General features: G+C 43.7%; 2 long non-coding RNA genes across 3 annotated transcripts; one reads left to right on the forward strand and one right to left on the reverse strand.

The window, feature by feature from the left end:
* Positions 1 to 480: 480 nt before the first annotated feature.
* LOC109552171 (uncharacterized) lies at positions 481 to 17,126 on the reverse strand. 2 transcript variants are annotated; one of them, XR_002178942.3, is made up of 3 exons: positions 16,684 to 17,126; positions 14,465 to 14,626; positions 481 to 1,738 (listed from the first exon to the last, which is right to left on the reverse strand). It is a non-coding gene; the product is annotated as an uncharacterized lncRNA (long non-coding RNA). The 2 variants fall into 2 exon arrangements; XR_002178943.3 differs by having other exon boundaries at positions 16,714 to 17,123.
* Positions 17,127 to 17,354: 228 nt separating this feature from the next.
* Positions 17,355 to 19,399, forward strand: LOC109552707 (uncharacterized). The gene is made up of 2 exons (XR_002179622.3): positions 17,355 to 17,454; positions 19,317 to 19,399. It is a non-coding gene; the product is annotated as an uncharacterized lncRNA (long non-coding RNA).
* The last annotated feature ends 1,926 nt before the right edge of the window (positions 19,400 to 21,325 follow it).

Raw genomic sequence — 21,325 nt, forward strand, 5'->3', positions numbered from 1 at the left:
TCACTAAGGTCCAATGGGTGACCCTTCATCAGGGGAGGGTTCTCTCTGGTCCGTTCTTACTGCACATCATCCCGAAGTTGCCTTGCCCCCTTCAGCCCACAGCTCGAAAAGCAAATGTGTGTTTCCGATGAAGCTATTAGGTCACCTAAGGGAAATGGAGGCATTGGTGACAACAGCTCACCTTATCCAGCACCAGGAGGGATGAAAGTCTCAACACAATTAGACTGAGGAGACAGACTTGGGCACGTGCTCTCCATGATGCCCAGGAGACCAAAGTGTGGGAGAAAATGGACTGGCTTCAGGTGACCCAGCTATGAACCCCAGGCTTGCACCTGACTCGTGGGCCGATTTAACAGTGCAATAATGTCAGTCTCAGTTCCGGTTAAGACAAGACATTTTGTCCAAGTGAATAGGTGCCCATCACATAAGCTGCATGGACAGCCTATGCAGGATTTGAGAAAAAATTCAGAGACAAAAACATTTAAGAAAGAAAAGAAGTTTATTTTAAAAAGAATTCAAGGGAGTCAGGCTTCAGAAGGACAGGCTGGCAAAAATAAAAACTTAAAAAAAATACATATAGTTAAGGAGAAAAAAACCCCTCAGTATCAGCAAAGTTACCTAGTTTACATTAGCTGTCATGATAGAAAAGCAGCAACTTTCTCACGTGATTGTCATATCCTCAAAAGTCATAGCTTATGGTCAGATGTCAGCAGAGTAAAGTTTTTGTTCAAGTCAGGTAAGAATCAAATGACAGCCCTACCTCTGTTGGGAGAGGAAGGGATTACAGAGGCTGGAAACCTGTCTTTCCTGGAGAAGGTCAAGGCTTCTTTTATTTAGGGGAGCAGAACTGGTGGTGATCTATTTATTTTTGTTTTATCTCCCAGTGCAACCTGATTTGTACTTTTTTCCCTCCTGGGTTGTGGAAAAAATGAGGTACACACTACTTAAGGCAGCAGGGCAAAGTGTCAATATTGCTTTTACAGGAGGTAGCTCAAACTCTGTTACCACTTGCAAAACCAAAAAGTTAACATGGGAGAGCTGGAGGGAACTTGGAGATTGGAGCAGCTCTTTGGAGAAATGCCAGTGTGCTGTGAGTCCCAGCCCTCACGCCAAAGAGGAAGGGGTATGTGTGTGACGGCGGAGGGGAGGGGGGCTTGACGGCCTTGCTCAGAGGGCTGCATTTGCCAGGGAGACAGACAGCGAAAGAGGAAAGGTGTTGAAAGCAGCCTGGGGCAGCAGAAGGGGCTGCTGTTATGGTGTCAGTGCACTCCTGGAGGCCCCAGATGTGTTGGCATCTGCCCAGATCAGATGGGGGCCCTGGCAGAAAGACCTTGCCTGGAGACCTTGGGGTTCCACCCCAGGGGTTCACCTTGGAAGAACGAAGGCCAAAGTTGCACTGAGCAACAGAGGGGTGGAGGGAAGAGTTACTAAGCGACCAGCCAGAAGAGACATATCCGGTGCCAACAAGGGAATGGCAGGGAAAGGATTTTCAGCCTGGAAGCCTATCTCCAAGAAATCCACCAAAGAGAAAATCATCCTTAAACACTTGCCAGGTCAGAGGAAACTGAGATCAGACAAGTGCTGGTCAAATAAGACCCTTGCTGTCCTTTGCCTTTCCTTCTTCTCGCCACTGCAACTCTGCAGCCATCAGAACTTGGAGCAAGTCTGATGCAGGAAGAAGCGTGACGTCAGGACAGCCAGCGTCCACAGCAGGCTTTGCTCCCACCGTAGGTCCTGGCTGGGGAGAGGGAGAAGATTCATGTTCAAAGTTTAGGGTTTGTGTTTTAATAATTAAATTACATAGCACTGGACATTTTAATTATTATCTGAGACCATTTAAAGGGCTAAGGTGACTGGGGACTTTTATTACAAAGGAGAAGTTATGGCACTGGCATGAGATTTATCTCATGTGTGGTGAGAAAAGACTAAGTTGCTGTAGCATTGTTCTTATGAGTCCTGCCGTTTTGATGACCAGATACAGCAGTGTGCTAATTTCCTACGACTGCTGTAACAGATGACTGCAAACTTAGTGTCTTAAAACAACACAAATGTATTATCTTACCATTCTGGACACTGGAAGTCCAAAGTGGGTTTTACAAGCTAAACTCAAGGCCATGTTCCTTCTGGAGGTTCTAGGGAATCTGTCTGCTTACCCTTTCCGGCTTCTAGAGGCTGCCCACATTCCTTGGCTCGTGGTCTCAAATCACATCACCGCTTCTGGTTCTTTCTCTGCTTCCATCATTATGTTGCCTTCCATCTAGCTGGCCCTCCTGCCTCCCTCTTAAAAGGACCCTGTGATTCCACTGACCCTCCAAATAATCCAGGATAATCTCCCCATCTCAATACCCTTCATGTAAATCTTCTGCAAAGTCTCCTTTACCTTGTAAGGTAACATATTCAGCAGCCCCCAAACTTTTTGGCACCAGGGACCAGTTTCGTGGAAGACAATTTTTCCACGGACCGGGGGTGGGGGGATGGTTTTGGGATGATTCAAGCGTATTATGTTTATTGCTCACTTTATTTCTATTATTTTTTTTTTACATTTTTAAATTTTTGGCTGTGCTGGGTCTTCATTACGGTGAGTGGGGGCTACTCTTTGTTGCGGTGCACGGGCTTCTCATTGCGGTGGCTTCTTTTGTTGCAGAGCACGGACTCTAGGCGCGCGGGCTTCAGTAGTTGTGGCACGTGGGCTCAGTAGTTGTGGCTCACAGGCTCTAGAGTACAGGCTCAGTAGTTGTGGCGCACGGGGTTAGTTGCTCCGTGGCATGAGGGATCTTCCCGGACCAGGGCTCGAACCCGTGTCCCCTGCTTTGGCAGGCGGATTCTTAACCACTGCGCCACCAGGGAAGTCCCTATCTCTATTATTATTACATTGTAATATATAATGAAGTAATTATACAACTCACCATAATGCAGAATCAGTGGGAGCCCTGAGCGTGTTTTCACTTGCCACTCACTGATAGGGTTTTGATATGAGTCTACAAGCAGTTGATTCATTATGGTCTCTGTGCAGTCAAACCTGTCTGCTAATGATAATCTGTATTTGCAGCCACTCCCCAGCGCTAGCATCACCGCCTGAGCTCCGCCTCCTGTCAGATCAGCGGTGGCATTAGATTCTCATAAGGAGCGAGAAGCCTAGATCCCTCACATGCGCAGTTCACAGTGGGGTTGGCGCTCCTATGAGAATCTAGTGCCACCGCTGATCTGACAGGAGGCGGAGCTCAGGCGGTAATGCGAGCAATGCGGAGCGGCTGTAAATACAGATGAAGCTTCGCTCGCTCAGCCCCACCGCTCACCTCCTGCTGTGCGGCCCGGTTCCTAACAGGACACAGACCAATATCGGTCTGTGGCCCGGGGGGTTGGAGACCCCTGAACATATTCATAGGTTCCAGGAATTGGGATGTGGACATCTCTGAGGGGCCCTTATCCAGCCTACCACAAGCAGTGAACTTGAAAAAAGTTAATTTATTTTCTGAATCATTTTTTCCTCTGTAAATGGGGATAATAATACCTATTTTACAAGATTACAGGACTTAAAGGAGGTCTGATGTGAAACACTGTATAGCACCTCAGTAAGCGCTTTGTAAGAATTCATACTTTTCATTCTCTCACTTGATAAATTTGGTAAATACTTACTCTGTCCCAGGCAGCGTTCAGAGTGCTGAAATACGCATTGCTAAATAGAGGGGAAGGCAGGAGAGAGCAAGGGCTTTGGCTGTTCTAAAGGAGTAGGTTCTAGAACTGGAAAAATGGTTCAGAAAAGTGAAGCCATACCTGGTTGATTCTATCAAGTACTGATGATACTTGATCTAACTGGTGGGGGTATCTCACTAAAATACTTGGCTCATTTCTGCTTTTCAAGAAATTTTGGCCTATGTATAGCTGATTCACCTTGTTATAAAGCAGAAACTAACACGCCATTGTAAAGCAATTATACTCCAATAAAGATGTTAAAAAAAAAGAAAGAAATGTTGGCCTAAGTATATGTACTAATAGGATACAGAAATTAAAATGCAAAGTATTGTCATGCCTTAGACGTTTGTAGAGAGTAATTCTGAGGCTTAAAGGGACTCGGGCAGAGCAATGACTGCAGTCTGGAAGCAATTTAGTACACAGAAGTACCGTACTAAGGTGAAGTTCTGGGCTCAGGTCTAAGGGGTTTATATCCCTTGGGTCCTCTAAATGGTGTTAAGCCAATTAAACTGGGAGACCATCAGACTGAGGTGGCTCTAATGCCATGGCAGCCTATGTAAGCAAACCGAAGTCTACGCTGGTGAACGTCTCCAGGTTACAAAATTGAAACCTAAGGACAACCAATCACAAACAGCCACGGAGGCTTTCAGTTAGAGCCGATCAATGATTTCCTTACTTTGCTTCCGCCTTTTCTCTGTAAAATCCTCCCCCTGAGCTCCTGTCGGTAGAGGGTTCCTAACCACGTCCAGTCTGGCACTGCCCAATTGGAATAGACTTTTGCTCAAATACACTCTTCAAATTTTTAATATGCCTCACTTTATCTTTTAACAATGGGCACCTACTAGATGTTGAATCAGGAAGTTGAGGCTGTGACTTTATGGATCTGGCTCCCCAGGTAGAACATGGAAATAATACTTCGTTAAATTAAGAAGCAATATGGGAAACATAGGAATTCCTAGGGAGAAGAGAAAGCTGCCAAAGAATTGCTAAAAAGAGCATAAAAGCTTTGCTGTTGGTAGAATTATAACCCTTCCTATCTAGAGGAATCTCAAAAATCAATACTGGCTATAATCAAAGAGGATGTCTTACTTCTAAGGGGCAAGGAGCATTCCTTACACATTTTTTTTCCCTGAGCTTTGCTTTTTTTCACCTGGCAATATACTGTATGTTGAATCTTTCTATTTAAAGTAAAGAGTTAAGGAATACCTGTTTTTTTTCTTTTTACAATGAACAAATCTGAGGATAGCACAGTGAACTATATGTAATAAACCATTATAATAAACCATAATGGAAAAGAATATGAAAAAGAATATATATATATATGTATGTATAACTGAATCACTTTGCTGTATACCAGAAACTAACACAACATTGTAAATCAACTATACTTCAACAACAACAAAAAAGAAATCTGAATATGTTTGTGGGACAAGGAAAAAAAACAGTGAAGAAAACAAAAAAAGCAAAACATGCCCACGAAAACTATAATTATGAAGACTGTAAAATGTGGAAATGTACAACACTGTAGGAAGTGTACAACTGTAATTTTGTTGTAAGCAAATAGAGAGGGAAGGAAATATGAAAACGTTCTGTTGTGATAAGGTGGTAGAATTGTGGCTGATAGCACCTCTTTGTTTTCCAACTTCCTGAAATGTTAGTCCAGCCTTCAAATTAAAATAATTTCAATAAGTTACTTGTGATAAAACAGTACAGACAAAGGCATATTATTTACAGCTGGGGGCCTTGAAACTTCTGATCCCATTTCGTAAGCTTTTCTACTGGGCATCATTTCCACTCTTGCTCTCTTAATTCTTCAAATTTTTACTAGGATTCCTCGTGTTTTTACCAGATCTCCCCCTGGTGTCACATTAAAATTTTTTCTCATTAGGATTAAATCAGCTCTTTAAGAACTATTTTTATTTTAATTAATAGACAATTTCTTTCACTCTCTTTTGCATTTTGACAATTTATGATTAAGACCCTAAACCCTGTATTCCATCACAAATCCTCATTTTGATACAGGTCCACACTGTAAACCCTGGCTGCACAATGATGTCATCAGAATTCTTTGAAACCTTTGTAGTGTAAAATATGCCATAAAGATACTATTTACAAAATATTAAAAAGAGGTGAAATTGTAACAGGATTATCAACAAAGTTAGCAAAAAATCAATAACAACCAACAAGAAAAGAGATCTTGTTCCTCTGGGCAAGCAGAAATACAGTTGGTTAAGAAATACGGTTCAAGTAGCCTGTTATTAAGACCTGGAAAAGTGCTTTTTTTTTTTTCTGTTAAAACACATGTCCATTAATATCCAGTGGAAATGTAAATATCTTATCAGGAGACTGGGCTGTGCTCACAGCCTATCAGACATTTTATTGATGTCCTTCTCTACCTTTTAAAATTTGGCCTCAGAGGCCCCAACTAGTATCTGACACAAAAAAGAAAAACCAAACATGTGAAATAAATTTAAAATTTTAGTATTTTGTCCATGATCTCCATGCATAACAGCCCCTCTCAATCCACATCTTTCCATAGCTGGGGTAATAAATAATTAAAACTCTTTCTCTTACAACGGTATTGGCCCTTGGGTTTCTTAAGAAATAACTTTAATTACCTCCAATTCTGACAGCACATTGAAAGCATTATTATTGTCCTATTTTACAGATAAGTAGACTGAGGCTCAGAAAGGTAAGTGGCTTTCTGTTAAAGAGACCAGGCCCCCCAAAACCTGGCTAGGACTGTTTCCACACTGCCACACTGGGCATAGTTAGGCATTATCATGGCAATAACATGGAGGCTACAAACAGTAAAAGAATCGATGCAGGTGTAAATCTCAACTATTTCTATATATTCTCCACTGGGACTTTCATATAGTTTCTTTCCACCTTCCAAGGACAGAAGTGTTTCAAAAGCCAACCGTGATCTTGTCAGAGCTTTGGTGTCTCTTTGGACCTTTGCCTTTGAATCAAGCCAACCCACCTGACCAACTCCACCCTCCTTTCCAGCCCTTGTCCCGATTTTGGTCTGACCTCAGGCTCTCCCTAAGACCCACATCCATTCCCTGATTCCTTCTGCCTCCAGCTCTTCAGGGCCCATGAGCTTCTCTTGGCCTCCCCAACCCTGCTCTGGAATTTCTGGCTGTGGCCCCTTCAAGGGGCTTCAGAGGAGAGGGCAGCACCAAGTTCTTTGGACTTGCTGGGCCTGGATGGAGAATCTTGCCTTCTCTCCCATTATCTCTGAATCACACCAAGCCCAAGTTTAGACCTCCCTTACAATGACAATCATGGGGAATCAAGGACGCCTGGGCCTTGTTCTACGCACTCAAACTGGTGGGATCCAGAAGTTTCAGGGGAGGAGGGAGGGTCCTTGAGCATGAGGATTCTGGGAGACAGGGGACATGAAGTATTTGGTGAGCAAAACCTAAAATGAAAGGCACATGTGCCAAGACTGTACATGTTGGAGACTTGAGAAGTGAGGCAGAGTCTGAAGTCCAGCAGGGGCTTTAGATCCAACTTCCAGAGGAATGCAGCCCATGGGAGTCTGTGGCAGGGAACACTAAGAGCATCTCCAAAGTGTCCCTGACTTGACTGTGAGCCTCGCCACCTCACATACATCCCCTCCCCAGGGAGGCCTCCTAGACCCTGCTTCCAGCTCCATGATTATTGTCTCGTCATTTGCCGTGCAGCAAGCCGGGAAAACGACTTCTTTAACCAGAGCCAAGCTACCTAGAAGGTGATTTTTCAATCTTTTTTTGTGACTTGAAGGAAGCAAGACCCATCAATCCATAGCACACATTCACTGAGCATCAACGACAAGATGAGTGGTGGGCTTCATGGAAAGAAGTATGCAGCATGGTCACTGCCTTCCAGTCTAGCTGGGGTGACAGGACACAGGCCTGCGGGACTCTTATCACATTGTTACACTGCAATTCAAGGCAGCAGGTGCTGGCACAGACTCTTGGACACAGCTTGTTGCCTGGCCAAAGCTGTAGGATCTGCACCAGCAGGGTCACCCTTCCTCCCAGATCCCGGGCCCTATCTCGATCCAAGGCAGAAAGATTTAATCAGACCAGCCACACGTTGTGGAGTTCAGCACCAAGTCTTCTTGGCAACTAGTTTAGCCCCAGGTTTGATAACTGGGTTACTGTTGGTGTCAACCAGTCCCCTTTTGGAACACCCCAATTCTTACTCAGCCCTCATTTCTTGTGTATTTCCCATTCTACTCTAAGGCATGGAAGTTTCCTCCATTTCCAGGCTCCTATTCATGCCATCCACTTGTCCTTGTGACCTCCTGAGTGTCCCCCAACCCAGATTCCCAGTCCACATGTTTTATCTACAGCTGAACAATGAATTTTGTGGGGCTCTTGTGGAAAAGCAAGAACAACAAAATGATAAGATACAGTAGCTATTGAAATTAAAGGGTCTCATGTCACCCATGTGAGCATCATAATACCTGCAGAGCTGCAGGGCATTGCCCTCAGAGTCATAATATTCCACTGAAAGTAAAGCCAATCATCAAAAGTCTAAAAATAATAAATGCTGGAAAGGGAGTAGAGAAAAAGGAACCCTCCTACACTGTTCGGGGGAATTTAAATTGGTGTAGCCACTATGGAAAACCTATGGAAAACGTATGGAGGTTCCTTAAAAAACTAAAAATAGAGCTACCATAGGGTGCCACAATCCCACTCCTGGGCATATACCCTGAGAAAACCACGGTTCAAAAGGATACATGCACCTCAATGTTCATTGCAGCACTGTTTACAATAGCCAAGACATGGAAGCAACCTAAATGTCCATTGACAGATGAATGGATAAAAATGATGAGGTACATGTATACGATGGAATACTACTCAGCCATAAAAAATAACAAAATAATGCCGTTTGCAGCAACTTGGATGGGCCTAGAGATTATCATACTAAGTGAAGTAAGTCAGAGAAAGACAAATATTATATGATACCACTTATAATGGAATCTAAAAAATAATGCAAATGAATCTATATACAAAACAGAAACAGACTCACAGACATAGAAAACAAACATGGTTACCAAAGGGGAAAGGGATGGGGGAGAGATAAATTAAGAGTATGGGATTAACAAATACAAACTACTATACATAAAATTGATAAACGACAAAGATTTACTGTACAGCACAGGGAACTATATTGAATATTTTGTAATAACCTATAATGGAAAAGAATCTGAAAAAATGTATATATATACACAAATATATTGTGTGTCTATATATATATATATATATATATATATATATATATATCACAAAGTGATATCTGAATCACTTTGCTGTGCACCTGACACTAACACAATATTGTAAATCAACTATACTTCAATTAAAAAAAGAGAGAGTAAAGCCAGACACTGGCTTGTGTAACCCAACCCTAGGTTTTCACCTCAGCCACCTGTTTCTTCAGAAACTGCCAACTCAGACCAAAGTTCAAACAGTTTATAATTCCCAAAAGCAGCTGCATTTCCAATAAATAATTAGTTATCAAATTAACTGTGACCCTCACACCTGCCAGGCCCAACCAATTCGCAAGGATTTTAGAAAGCTCGTGTTTTGAGATTTTCTTTTGTTACCCCTGTCATTTTCAAAATCACATGATTTTAAACACTTGACTTTAGATACCATGAAAGCTTTTTGTCTGGTGGGATTCCTGCATAGTGCGTGTACATATGTGTTGGGCTGAAGATAACTCCACAATTCCATGTTTAAACATGGTGAATTCAGAGTTTAAACTCCGTCAGTTCAAAATTTCCCACCTTTCTCTACCCTTCATTCCTCTTTCCAACAGGGAGGTATCTGCACCAAGAATTGTTGTCAGGGGTGGCTGGCTGTGCTGAGTGGTGGCTTCGTGGTCCTCAGCTGGTCCTTGTTTTTATGAACTGGCCTCTCTATAGATGGTCATGCCTCACCATGGCCTCTGCTCACTGGGCCCACTCACTCTCCTTCTTCCTGGTTCCAATACCAGGCCTTTCTGGGTAGACTGGATGGCCCTCAGTCACTGCTGAGCCCCTCTTTGGGTGCCCTGGGGAATTCTATGTGTTTTCTTGTGCCTTTTCACACGTAGTGAGCTTTCCCCAACTCCACAGGCTGGCACTCCTCCCTCAGCCTCTGCCGTCCTCCCAAGCAGGCCCCAAGATGAGGCATTCATCTAGTAACATTTAAAGTGATGACTGATGTTGTCAGAGATCCAAAAAGGAAGGCCATATAGATGTACAGATATAGACACGTCTCCTTGCTCCCCTAAACAGTTTCCTGGAAATAGCCTGACATGCATCTATCAGCTAATATTTTGAGTGCCTACTGTGTGCCAAGGACTATTCTAGGTACCAGGGATACAGTAATAATCAAGACAAGACATAAATCCTGATCTCATGGAAATTAGATTCTAATGTGTCAAGATAGACAATAAACAGGATCTCATTTCACAGTGAAAACAGAACTTGTTTTAATTCTTACCTCTAAACAACCCATGAAATATTAAACTTCCCCCCAAACAGGACATGCCTAAAAGCTCTGTAAGCTCTGAGCAATTCTCACGATGTAAGAGTTACAAATTCCCAGGACTGTGCTGTGGATTATCTACCAAGGTATTAAAAGTGCAGAAATGACCTCTTTTGAGATAACATAGTTATCCATTACTGACTGCTTGCTACGTACCAGGCACGATGCCAGGGTCTTTGCATGTATCATCTCTAATTCTCAGTGCAATCCTAAATTAAGTGGGTGTTGTTATTATTAGTAGCCCCACTTTGCAAATGAGAAAACTGAGGCTGATACAAGTTAAGTAAATTACCTGAGGTCACTCAGGTATTAAGTGGATGAGGCTTAATGGGACTCAGATGGTCTGACATCGCTCTGCCTCCATACAAATAGGAGGGAAATGCATAAAAAGAAAGGCAAAATTCTAAGTAGGAATTCTGGGAGTGTTCCTTTAAACAATACCGTGCCTTTGTATTTTACAGTGTGTACATGTGAACTGGAAGAATTAGGGAGAAGTTTGGCTTGGAGAGGAGAGGATGAAATAAAGTTTGTTAAAGCTGGAGTTTGTGGAAACACTGACAACTGAGGATGAAACAGAAATGGTAAAACATCTTAGGAAGCATAATACAGGAAGGTGTAAAAATAGAATCCATTTTGCAAATATTCAGTTCCCATATAAGTTTCTGGGACCAGATCTTGAGGAGGTGGGAGAGGAGATAAGAAAGCTCACCCAGGGCATCCTTTGTGTGGTCATAGATCCTGCACCAGGCCTTACCTCACAACCCTTGTCCACACCATGCTCTCTTCCCTTGTTCCTCACACCCCAAAAACTGAGCGTGCCCTCTCCAGCCCCCAGGAAGTCAGCGTCCCAAAAAGATGGCAACCTCTGTCCCTGCATCCTTGGTCTTGGCCCTGGTCTCAGCCCCCCAGGCACATGCAGGTTACCCCAGGCTATTTCACTAGCCCAAGCCTCCCCATGTCCTGGGTTAAGCTCTATGAAAATCAAACTCTCCACCTGTATTCCCTTCCTTTGTGGTGCCCTCCAGTGTGTGCAAGGAAAGTACCCTGGGAACTGAGTTAAACTCCACTGGGCCCAGTCCTGGGTGCTGTGTTCCCACTTGCGAAGCCCCGAGGGAGAAAGCAGAAGGTAAGAGCATAGACCAGTCCTGCCCCTGAGGGAGCCTTGGAGCTAATCAGCCCTTTAGCATCTTGGCCTCTGCCCCTGTTGGACTCTCACTTTGTCTTGCCTTGTAGACATGCCTTCTCTTCCATAAGATTATAAGTTTCTTGAAGGCAGCTCGGAGGAAGTGCTCCATAAACCTCTAAGGTTCCATAAACATGCTCTCCTCTTTAGAAAAGGAGGAACCAACGGTGGCCTATTGTCAAAGGAAAACTCAGTTCACACTAAGGCACTTTAGGGTAAGCTCAGAGCGTCAGGAAACCTCCCTCTTCTCTGCCCTCACCCTCTCCTCTTTTCCTCACCTGATCCTTTCCCTTTCTGGATTTCTGTTCCTTGGAACAGAAATGACATTGTGACCATGACCACATTACAGTGAATGGAAACACAAAGAACAGAACTGATTAAACTGTTTGGAGTTTACTGTCACATGATGTACATGGAAACAAATCCACATCAAATGTTCCATTCACACCTCTTTAAGTTTTTTAGCCTCTTCTTCTGCACGTTAGTTATTTTACTAATAATTTTTATTTGTCCCCCTTTAAAAGAATGTATCTCCTTTTATTTTTTTTAAAGCATCCTTAGGATATCCATCTTCAGAAAAAATTTCTGGAATGTGGACATATGTTTGATTCCTGGTGTAGTCATAGCACTAATATCTCAGGGTAAATTGCGTTAGGACTTTCTCTCTAAGCCTTGATTTCTGCAGGATTTACTTTTTCAGGTTAGTGCCTGGAAGAAAGTTGGGAGGTGGGTCAAGTTTGTTTTCAAATGCTCTCTCCTTTGCCAAACCACTGTCCCTGCCGGCAGCAGGCAACCTAGCCCACGTCTGGAGTCTTCCATAGAGAGGAGCTAGGGTTAAGAGCTTGACCTCTCATACCAGCCTGCCTGGGTTCAAAGCCAAGCTCTACCCCTTCCTAGTCGTGTGACCTTGGGCAAGTTACTAGATTCCACTGTCACTCAGTCTGCTCATCTGCAAAGCAGGAACAATAATAGGTTGCCAACGAGCATGAAATATCTGAATAAATTTCAAGCACCTAGAGCAATGCCTTGTACTCTGAATGAGTTGATAAATAATACTACTTTTAAAAACTGTGGCCCTCCACCCAAATAAAACCTCTCAAAGCAGTGCCAAGAATTGTCCATCTCGACAGAGATCTTCCCACCCCTGATCACACTTTCCTCTCCTTCCTTTCTCACCCTTCCTCCAATCACGCTCTGGCAGCTGGAGAAGGACACAGCGGCTCCAGGGCTGCTGTATTCTGCCCATCAACCCTCCCCTTTTCACGTCCCTGTGCACTGGCACCACCCACTCCTTTGCTACTGCCCTCGGCTCCCTCGCTCCCTTGTCTTTCTTTGCTCCCAGGCAGCTCTGGGTAAGGGCTACACGCACCAGCCACAGCTGGGCCTCTCCTGCCAGGCTCACCAGGAAGCTTGCAGCCCATCCCAAAAGGTACCCACCACAGAAGGCTTTCATCCCCAGGGGGTTTGATAAGACCTCAGGACAGGCTTGCTAGCTGGCAGAGGGGAGTGAGGTAAGCTGGAAGCCTGATCCTGTGAAGCCAAGGTTGGTTCTGCTCTGGGAGTCTGAGAGATTCCCCAGCACTGCCCTTTTTCTCCTACTCAGAGAACCTCACTTCCAGAGGTAAAAGTTTTGGCCTTTGCAAAGTGGGACAGAGTCCAAGACCTCCTTGCTCAGATGCTGGGGAGAAACTAGGTTGTCCCAGTGCATGAGATCCCTCATCACTGATTTTTTTCTCCTGGCTTTGAGGAGGGCACAGCCCAGGCCACCCCAAAGGGGAAAATGTTCTCTACCTTTTCATCATACCCCTCCATAGATGAAAATCTACCCCGCACCCAGCTCAGCGTTTTGTCCAGTAACAGCGTCTCTTCTCCCGGCATTGTTTCCCATCCCCATCCAGTGCCTGAGGTCCTGATGCAGATGGTGTGGGGAGCACACAGGGGTTCTCTCCCCACACTCTGTTCTCCCAAAGGCAGGCACATGCACCCACGTGATTGACACCTGTAGTCCCTGGTGATCACTCCAGGGGCAGGGACTTGATAGGATATGCAAAGTCAGCCTCAGCATCTCCACAGCAGAGGTACCAGAGTCAGAGGATGGGGGGGATACATCAGGACAGGGCTGGGCGCCAAAACACAAGTCCACCGTGGGCAGAGTCAGCCAGCAGAGCTGGCTTCTAGACTTCCAGCTAAGAAGGAGGGCCCACTGGGACTCTCAGTCTGCAGACGTCCTTTCATTTCAGCCCTGGTGTAACGGGAACCATCTGACAGGTGCTCGGAATAGGCGAGTACTTTACATTTTAATTGATATAATCCTCCCAAGAAGTCTCCAGAGGAGGTGATATTACATCTCTGTTTCAAAACGAGGAAACCGAGGCACAGGGAAAAAACTAAATCTCTGCAGGTCACATGGCTTATAAGTAGAAGAGAGAGGGTTGAAATCCAAAATCCATGCTCTTAACCACTACCTTGTACAACCTGCCTCAGAGGCCCAGCCCTGCAGTTGCCTGGCTTGAAAATCTACGCTTTTATTTCTGAGGCTTAGTTTTCTCTTCACACCCATACTTCATAGTTTGTTGTGAGAATTAAATAAATCTCAGCATGTAGAGTCCTCAGCATGATGCCTTACTGGTAAACACAACCAATGTGAGCTATCAACACCACCATCATCATTACTATTACTAAGTGCCAAATGCCCAGAGGTCCATGTTGCCAGGTTTGCCTGTTTCCCTGCACTAAGGTAGGCCTCTGACAGCTCAGTTACTCCCAGGCTGCCTCCACCTTAGTTTTCAGGCTATTATGAACGTAAGTAGAGCTGAAGCTTAGCAAGATTAAAAGTACGTTGCTCAAGATCATTCTTTCAGGTTCTAAGACAGATCTCTAAAATCGAGTGGAGTGCTTTAATTGTTTTTTATTAATAATTTTATTTTTTTGTGGACGTATAGTTGATTTAATTGTTTTTTAATTATAAGCTCAGCTTTGAAAAAGTATTATGAATAAAGAACAGCATGACCACAATGCCACTTTCCTAATATCAGTGATATTCATGTTATGCATTACTCACCAAGTTTTGTCCATCTCTGCAAAGACTGGCTTTTCTCCTGATTCACTGTCTCCGTGGAGCAGCTGAGAGCCCTGCTCACCGCAGTGTTGGGTTGGCCCAGAAAGACTCCCTGAGGATTCTAGTGTGACCATGGAATAAATCCAGAATGACTCCAGTTTGACCCTGAGAGAAAAAAATATATAATCAAACATGGATACATAATTGAATCAAGCAAGCGGCCCTTTAGATACAAATCAGTCTCTTTGAGCCATTAATTTTAAAAGTATTTTAATTAATTTATTTTTTGACAAATAAGAATTGTATATATCTAAGGTATATACGGTGATTTTTTTTTTTTAATTTGGCCGCACCGTGTGGCAGGCAGGATCTTAGTTCCCTGACCAGTGATCGAACCCGGGCCCCAGCACTGAAAGCCCAAAGTCCTAACCACTAGACCACCAGGGAATTCCCTATAAGGTGATGTTTTGATGCATGTATGCATTGTGCAATAATTACCACAATCAAACTAATTAACATACCTATCGCCTCCCACAGTTATTGTGTGTGTGTTTGTGTGTGTGTGGTGAAACCACTTGAGATCTACTCTCTTCCCAAATTTCTAGTGTGTAATATATTACTGCTAACTACAGTCACCATGCTGTACATTAGGATTTCAGAATTTATTCATCTTATAACTGAAAGTTGTACCCTAGGATCAATATCTCTGAGCCATTTTTTTAAGATAAATTTATTTGTTTATTTTTGGCTGCGTTGCGTCTTTGTTGCTGCGCATGGGCTTTCTCTAGTTGCGGCGAGTGGGGACTACTCTTTGTTCTGGTACGCCAGCTTCTCATTGCGGTGGCTTCTCTTGTTGCAGAGCATGGGCTCTAAGCACACGGGCTCAGTAGTTGTAGAACGCGGGCTCTAGAGCACAGGCTCAGTAGTTGTGGCGCACAGGCTTAGTAGTTCCACGGCATGTGGGATCTTCCCGGACCAGGGATCAAACCCGTGTCCCCTATATTGGCAGGTGGATTCTTAACCACTGCGCCACCAGGGAAGTCCCTGAGCCATTATTTTTTTAATCTGAACTACACTGTAGCCAAAGGCTCTATGTGAACTGCTAAAATTATGTAAGCACATAATCCAGTGATATATTTATTAATGTATTCAGTAACTCAAAACCAAAGTTAAAATATGAGCTTTAGTTCTCTTTCTTTCTTTTTTCCCCTGTATTATTAACCAAGCATATCAAGTCTGGTTTTCTTGGTGGGGGGGGTGGGGTTTGTTTTTTGGGTAGTTTTGTTGTTTACCTGAAGCTCCATGTGATCTTTCTCCATTCTAGCCTTCTTTGATTTAGTCACCAAATGCCCAGCACTGAAACATTTCATCTGTACTCATTGCAGGCTTACCTCCTGCACATACAGCTGGGTTGGCAGGCGTTGGTAGGAACATATAAAGACGTATAAGAAGTGGACCCTGATTCAAGGAACTTACAATTCCACTGCGACACAGTGGTAATAATAAGATGACCTGGGACTGATTCCTGGCTCCCTCACTTACTCACTGGGTCTTCAAGAGTAATTTATTACAATTCTTTATTTGTAAAATAGGGCAAATAGCAATAATAATAATAGTACCTACACCTGACTTAAAGGGTTGCTGTTCAGATCAAAAGGAATAAATTCTGGGCTTCCCTGGTGGCGCAGTGGTTGAGAGTCTGCCTGCCGATGCAGGAGGCACGGGTTCGTGCCCCGGTCCGGGAAGATCCCACATGCCGCGGAGCGGCTGGGCCCGTGAGCCATGGCCGCTGAGCCTGCACGTCTGGAGCCTGTGCTCCGCAACAGGAGAGGTCACAACAGTGAGAGGCCCGCATACCGCAAAAAAAAAAAAAAAGGAATTGATTCTGTGAAAGCACTTTACAGACCAGAAAGTGATATTCAGAAAATTATTATTATTATTCATACAAAATGTTTTCACAACTCAAAACAGCACCTCTCAGGTTTCTGTCACTTTGCAAGTCGAATTTTCCAAGATTATACTTTCAGAGACCTGTTTCCTACAAGATGTGATGCATGCAATTCAGGTAAGCTGCTGCCAGGTGCAGTCTTACCTGAAAAGTATTTGCTATTTTGACAGCCATCTTGATGTGGGCATGTTTTGACCTGGCCCACAAAACAAACCTTTAAGCTTCTAGACGTTTTTTTTAGTGACCAATCAATGCATGAAATATACATATTTACCCCGTCCTTGAGTCTTGCTCTATCCCTCACCTCACTCCATTGCTGATTTCCTGGGTTAGAAATCAAGGATACGAGTGTCGTCCACAATGGGTAGGAGACAGGAAATAAGGTGAGCTCAGGTTCTCGTGAAGGGTCTAGTCAAGGCTCTTTTTTGATTCGGTGACAGAAAGTCCAATTCAAACCCAGCTCAACTGAAAAGAGATTAGGGTAACCCGACTACAGTCACAGCTTCAGAACGCAAGTGATGTCTCTGGGACAGAGTCTCTCCATTTATCACTCCGCTCTTCTCCATGTTGGCTTTGGTTCCTTGGGTTCCATGTACTGGCAAGATAGCAAACAAGAGCTCCAGGACTGTCCCCGTCAGGTTCAAATTCAGCAGAAAAGTTTTTCTCTTTCTCAATACAACTACTGGATCTGAATCTCACTGAGCCGAACGTGAATCTCGCTGAGCCGAACGTGAATCTCGCTGAGCCGAACGTGAATCTCACTGTGCCGAACGTGAATCTCACTGTGCCGAACGTGAATCTCACTGAGCCGAACGTGAATCTCACTGAGCCGAACGTGAATCTCACTGGATCACAATTACATCCTTGAACCAATCACTGCGGCCAAGAGTATGAAATATTCTCATTGGCCAGGCCTGAGTTAGACCCGTCCCTGAAACGATACGGAATCGCTATCATCTGAAACGTATCAACTGAGAGAACTGATTGAGTGATTCCACTTAAGAAAATCAAGATGTTGCTGCTTCAAGGAGTACTTACTTACCAGGTGATCAAGACCAGTAAATATCCATTACTGATTCAAATAAGGGACAGAGTGCTCATTAGAAGAGAATGGCCAGGGACCACTTGTCAGACAAGTCACAAGTACAAGGTCTCATACAATTACCATGTTTAGCAGCCTCAAAAAGGGCCAACATTTACACTAAGTATCTGCTCATTCTCTAGGAATTCATCTGCTTGTATTCGAATTCTTCAATTTCTCTATTAAAGATCAAATTCATTTCTTTCAAGGAATAGATAGATTTATCTCCCTAATGACAGTACTTGGTCTCCTTGATAATTGAAAATCTAGAGTACTGGTCTTCAAAATGTATTCTATGCACCCTAGGGCAGCGGTCCCCCAGTTTTTGGCACCAGGGACTGGTTTCCTGGAAGACTATATTTCCACGGACCGGGCCGAGGGGTGGGGGGAGGTTGGGGATGGTTCAGGCGGTAATGAGAGCGGTGGGGAGCGGCAGATGAAGCTTTGCTCGCTCGCTCGCCACTCACCTCCTGCCGTGAGGCCCGGTTCCTAACAGGCAGGTTGGTATCCATCCGTCTGTGACCCAGGGGTTGGGGACCCCTGCCCTAGGGGCATGATAATCCATTGCAGGGAAGAAGATATCAATACACTTGTTTATATTTTCATCTTAAAAGCAAGAAATAAAGTTTTACCAACATGAACTGTAAGCACTGTCACTGGTGCCTGGCATTGGTCCAGGTGTCAGAGGTTCTCAGGAAAGAACATGGGTTCTGTACACAGAGGGGCTGCGTGGGAGCCTCCTCAGTGCTTAGCTTTCAGCATATTATGCCCTTACAATGGCTTTTAGGGAAAAAGGGCACATATGTGCAACTTATTCCCAAATCCTTCATGAAAAAAAAAAAAAAGATAAACAGATGGATACGTAGATATATAAATATATAGATATAGATAATGATAAAAAATATGGAGAATGTTAACACTTCGAGAATCTGAGTGAAGGGTATATGGGAATTCTTAGTACTATTTTTGCAACTGTTCTGTAAATGTGAAATTATTTCAAATTAAAAATTTGATGATGGTGAAGAGGCAGTGTAGAGCAGCGTACGCAGGTGAAGATAGGGTGGCTCCAGCCCGGGGACTGGGAGGAGGAACAGACAAGGGTCCTGAGTGCTGTGAGGACAGTGCTGACAATCAAGGCACCGTCTCCTGACAGACAGGTGAAGACAGGAGACACTGGTTCTTTTCTACATCGAGTTGTTATCAATCTGCAAAATAGATCATATTCTTTTTGCCAAGTAAAGTATGGATTTTCCCTGTCAGCACAAACACTACTGTCTGATCACCCGGGGATATTTATCAAGGCCTTGATGTTCACAGATGATGAAAACCTCCTCATGGTAATGGCTGGACTTTAGAAGCACACATCAGCTGAGCTGCAGTTCCCCTCTCAGGAACACGGCAGATGGAAAGATGCAATTCTTTGTGTTTGTGTCCTTTAGTGCAGCCACCCAGACAAGTTCTCAGTAGCCTGCCCTTTGTACAGACTTAAGACTAGAAACACAGGTGAGCATAAAGCCATTCGGCAAAATGATATTCATCTGCATGCACTAAAGAAGGGTGTTCACATCATATTTGAAAACAGAAGGGCACCTCACGTTAATATGAAGCTTGCTGGGACAAAATGCAATTCTCATATTTAACCCTGGCCATCTTCACACCCGATATTTTAGAAAAGACAAAACCTCAGCTCAAAGAAGTTAAACATTTGCCCCAAGATCATACAATTAGTTGGCAGCAGAGCCAAGATTTGAAGCTACGTCTTTCCGGCGTCAGACTTTCTGCTGCTTCTTATACTCCACATCATTTCCCATCTTACTTCCTAACAGGAAGAAGCATGAGCCTCAGCAGACGCTGACCTCACACTCAGCTACAGATGCAATTTGCGCTAATAAAATACATGGAGAAGTTCGCTGGGGGTTTTTCAGGGAAATTCTTTCTCGGTCTTATGGGAATGTTTGTAGAAGCAAGGTCTTCTCTCCAGCCTGGTCTCTGATGAGAAACTGTAGGGGTAGGACATCCTAGGACTACAAGTGTGAGCCATCCCAGAATGGAATGATGCATAGGTGGAGCGATGGAAAAAAGGTATGCATCAGGAATGTGGGTTCTTTATCCTGCTTCTACTCACTTGTGTTCTAGACCGTCTCTTGCTTTTCCAAAGACTGTGCTCCTATAATTATTGCTGGTTTTCTTTCGCTTTATTATCAATGTCTCCCTCCATTCTGGATATTCCAAACATGTGTTGGATTCTTTCATATTAAAACAAAATGATTATCCTTTGACTCTGTATTCTCTTCCCGCTACAGCCCTTTTTCTCTCCTTCCCTCTTCCAAAACTCTGTACTCTCTCACCTCCCACTCATGTTTTAACCCATTCTAGTCTGGTTCCTGACGTCAGTCTTCTCCTAGACGTGTTCCTGTCAAGTTCATCACTGACATTCACCTTCCCAAAGCCAATGGGCATTTCTCTGTTTTCATTTATCTAGACTTTCCAGCAGGATGTAAATGAGTTGAACATCCCCTCTTTCTTGGAATACATTCTATCTTGGCTTCCAGGACTCCACACTACCCTGGCCTCTCCACTACCTCACTGGCTGCTGCTTCTCTGTCCCCTAGACTGACTTTTCCTCCTCTATTAAATTTCTAAATGTTGGACTGTCTCAAGGCTTTGTCCTAGGTCCTCTACTCTCCTCTACTTACTCCATCTCTTCCTATATTCATTCAACACTAAATCAATACTTATCGAGTATCTACTATATGCCAGACTCTGTTCTAGGCACTGGAAATAGAGAAATGAATAAACAAACAAATCCCTGCCTTTATAAAGCATATATTCTAGTGGAAGAGAAAATAAACCAAAAACAGCAATAAGTGTATAATATAATGTCCAGTAGTGATAAGTGATAGGGAGAAGAATAAAGCAGTGCCAGTGACAATGATGCTTTTTAAAAATAAGATGGCCAGGGGAGGATGTGATAAGGAGGTAACATTTACATCTGAGGAAAGTGGAGTGTGAGAGAGAAAAGTTAAAGATGACTGCAGGTTTTTTGTTTCAGTGAAAGAAAGAATGATGGTACCATTTATTGAAATACGGAAGCCTAGGGGAGGAAGGGATTTGGGAGGGGAAAATCAAGAATTCTGGTTTGGATGCATCGATAGGTCATAGGGACACATTAAGTGGTTATTTGGATAAATTAAGTTCCTGGTGTGGATGATTCCTTCCTCAGGTCTTAGAGAGACCTTTCCTGACCACTCTGTCTCTGAGAACATCCTACCGGCCACCTCCCTAGCCCACAGAATCTCTAGCACCTTCCTTAGTTTATTGTCTTCATTATAGTCACCTCAATCTGTAATAACAAAACCTGGCTATTGTTTGGCTACTCTCACAAAGGTTAAGTCCTGGGGGGAACAGGAATGTGGTCTGCCTTATTCATAGCTTTATTCCCAGGCCTTAGTACTGTGCTTGTCACAATGGAAGAACTCAACAACTAATTGTTGAATGAAAAAGCAAAGGGTAGGTCAGTCCTCTGGAGAAGTCAGGACAACCTCGTTCTTGTCTGAGCCCAGCCAGTAACTAGATATGTGGCTTCGGACCAGTCACTTCTGTGGTATTTTCTCAGTTTCAGAAGTCGTTTGATTAGATGATTTCTAAGGGTTAATTTGTCCACTTTGAAAGTATGTTTAAAATCCAGGATTTTTATGTATTTACTCTAACCAAATTTGTACCCAGAACTTCATTCTGGTAATAACAATGCTGAAGGGATTTTTGAAGTAGCATGCGCTCAAACTACTGCTTCTGGGGAAGTTCGCCACAGAGATCCTGGAGGGTCTGTAATCCC

This window comes from Tursiops truncatus, chromosome 2, assembly GCF_011762595.2.
Source record: "Tursiops truncatus isolate mTurTru1 chromosome 2, mTurTru1.mat.Y, whole genome shotgun sequence".
Taxonomy (NCBI): Eukaryota; Metazoa; Chordata; class Mammalia; order Artiodactyla; family Delphinidae; genus Tursiops; species Tursiops truncatus.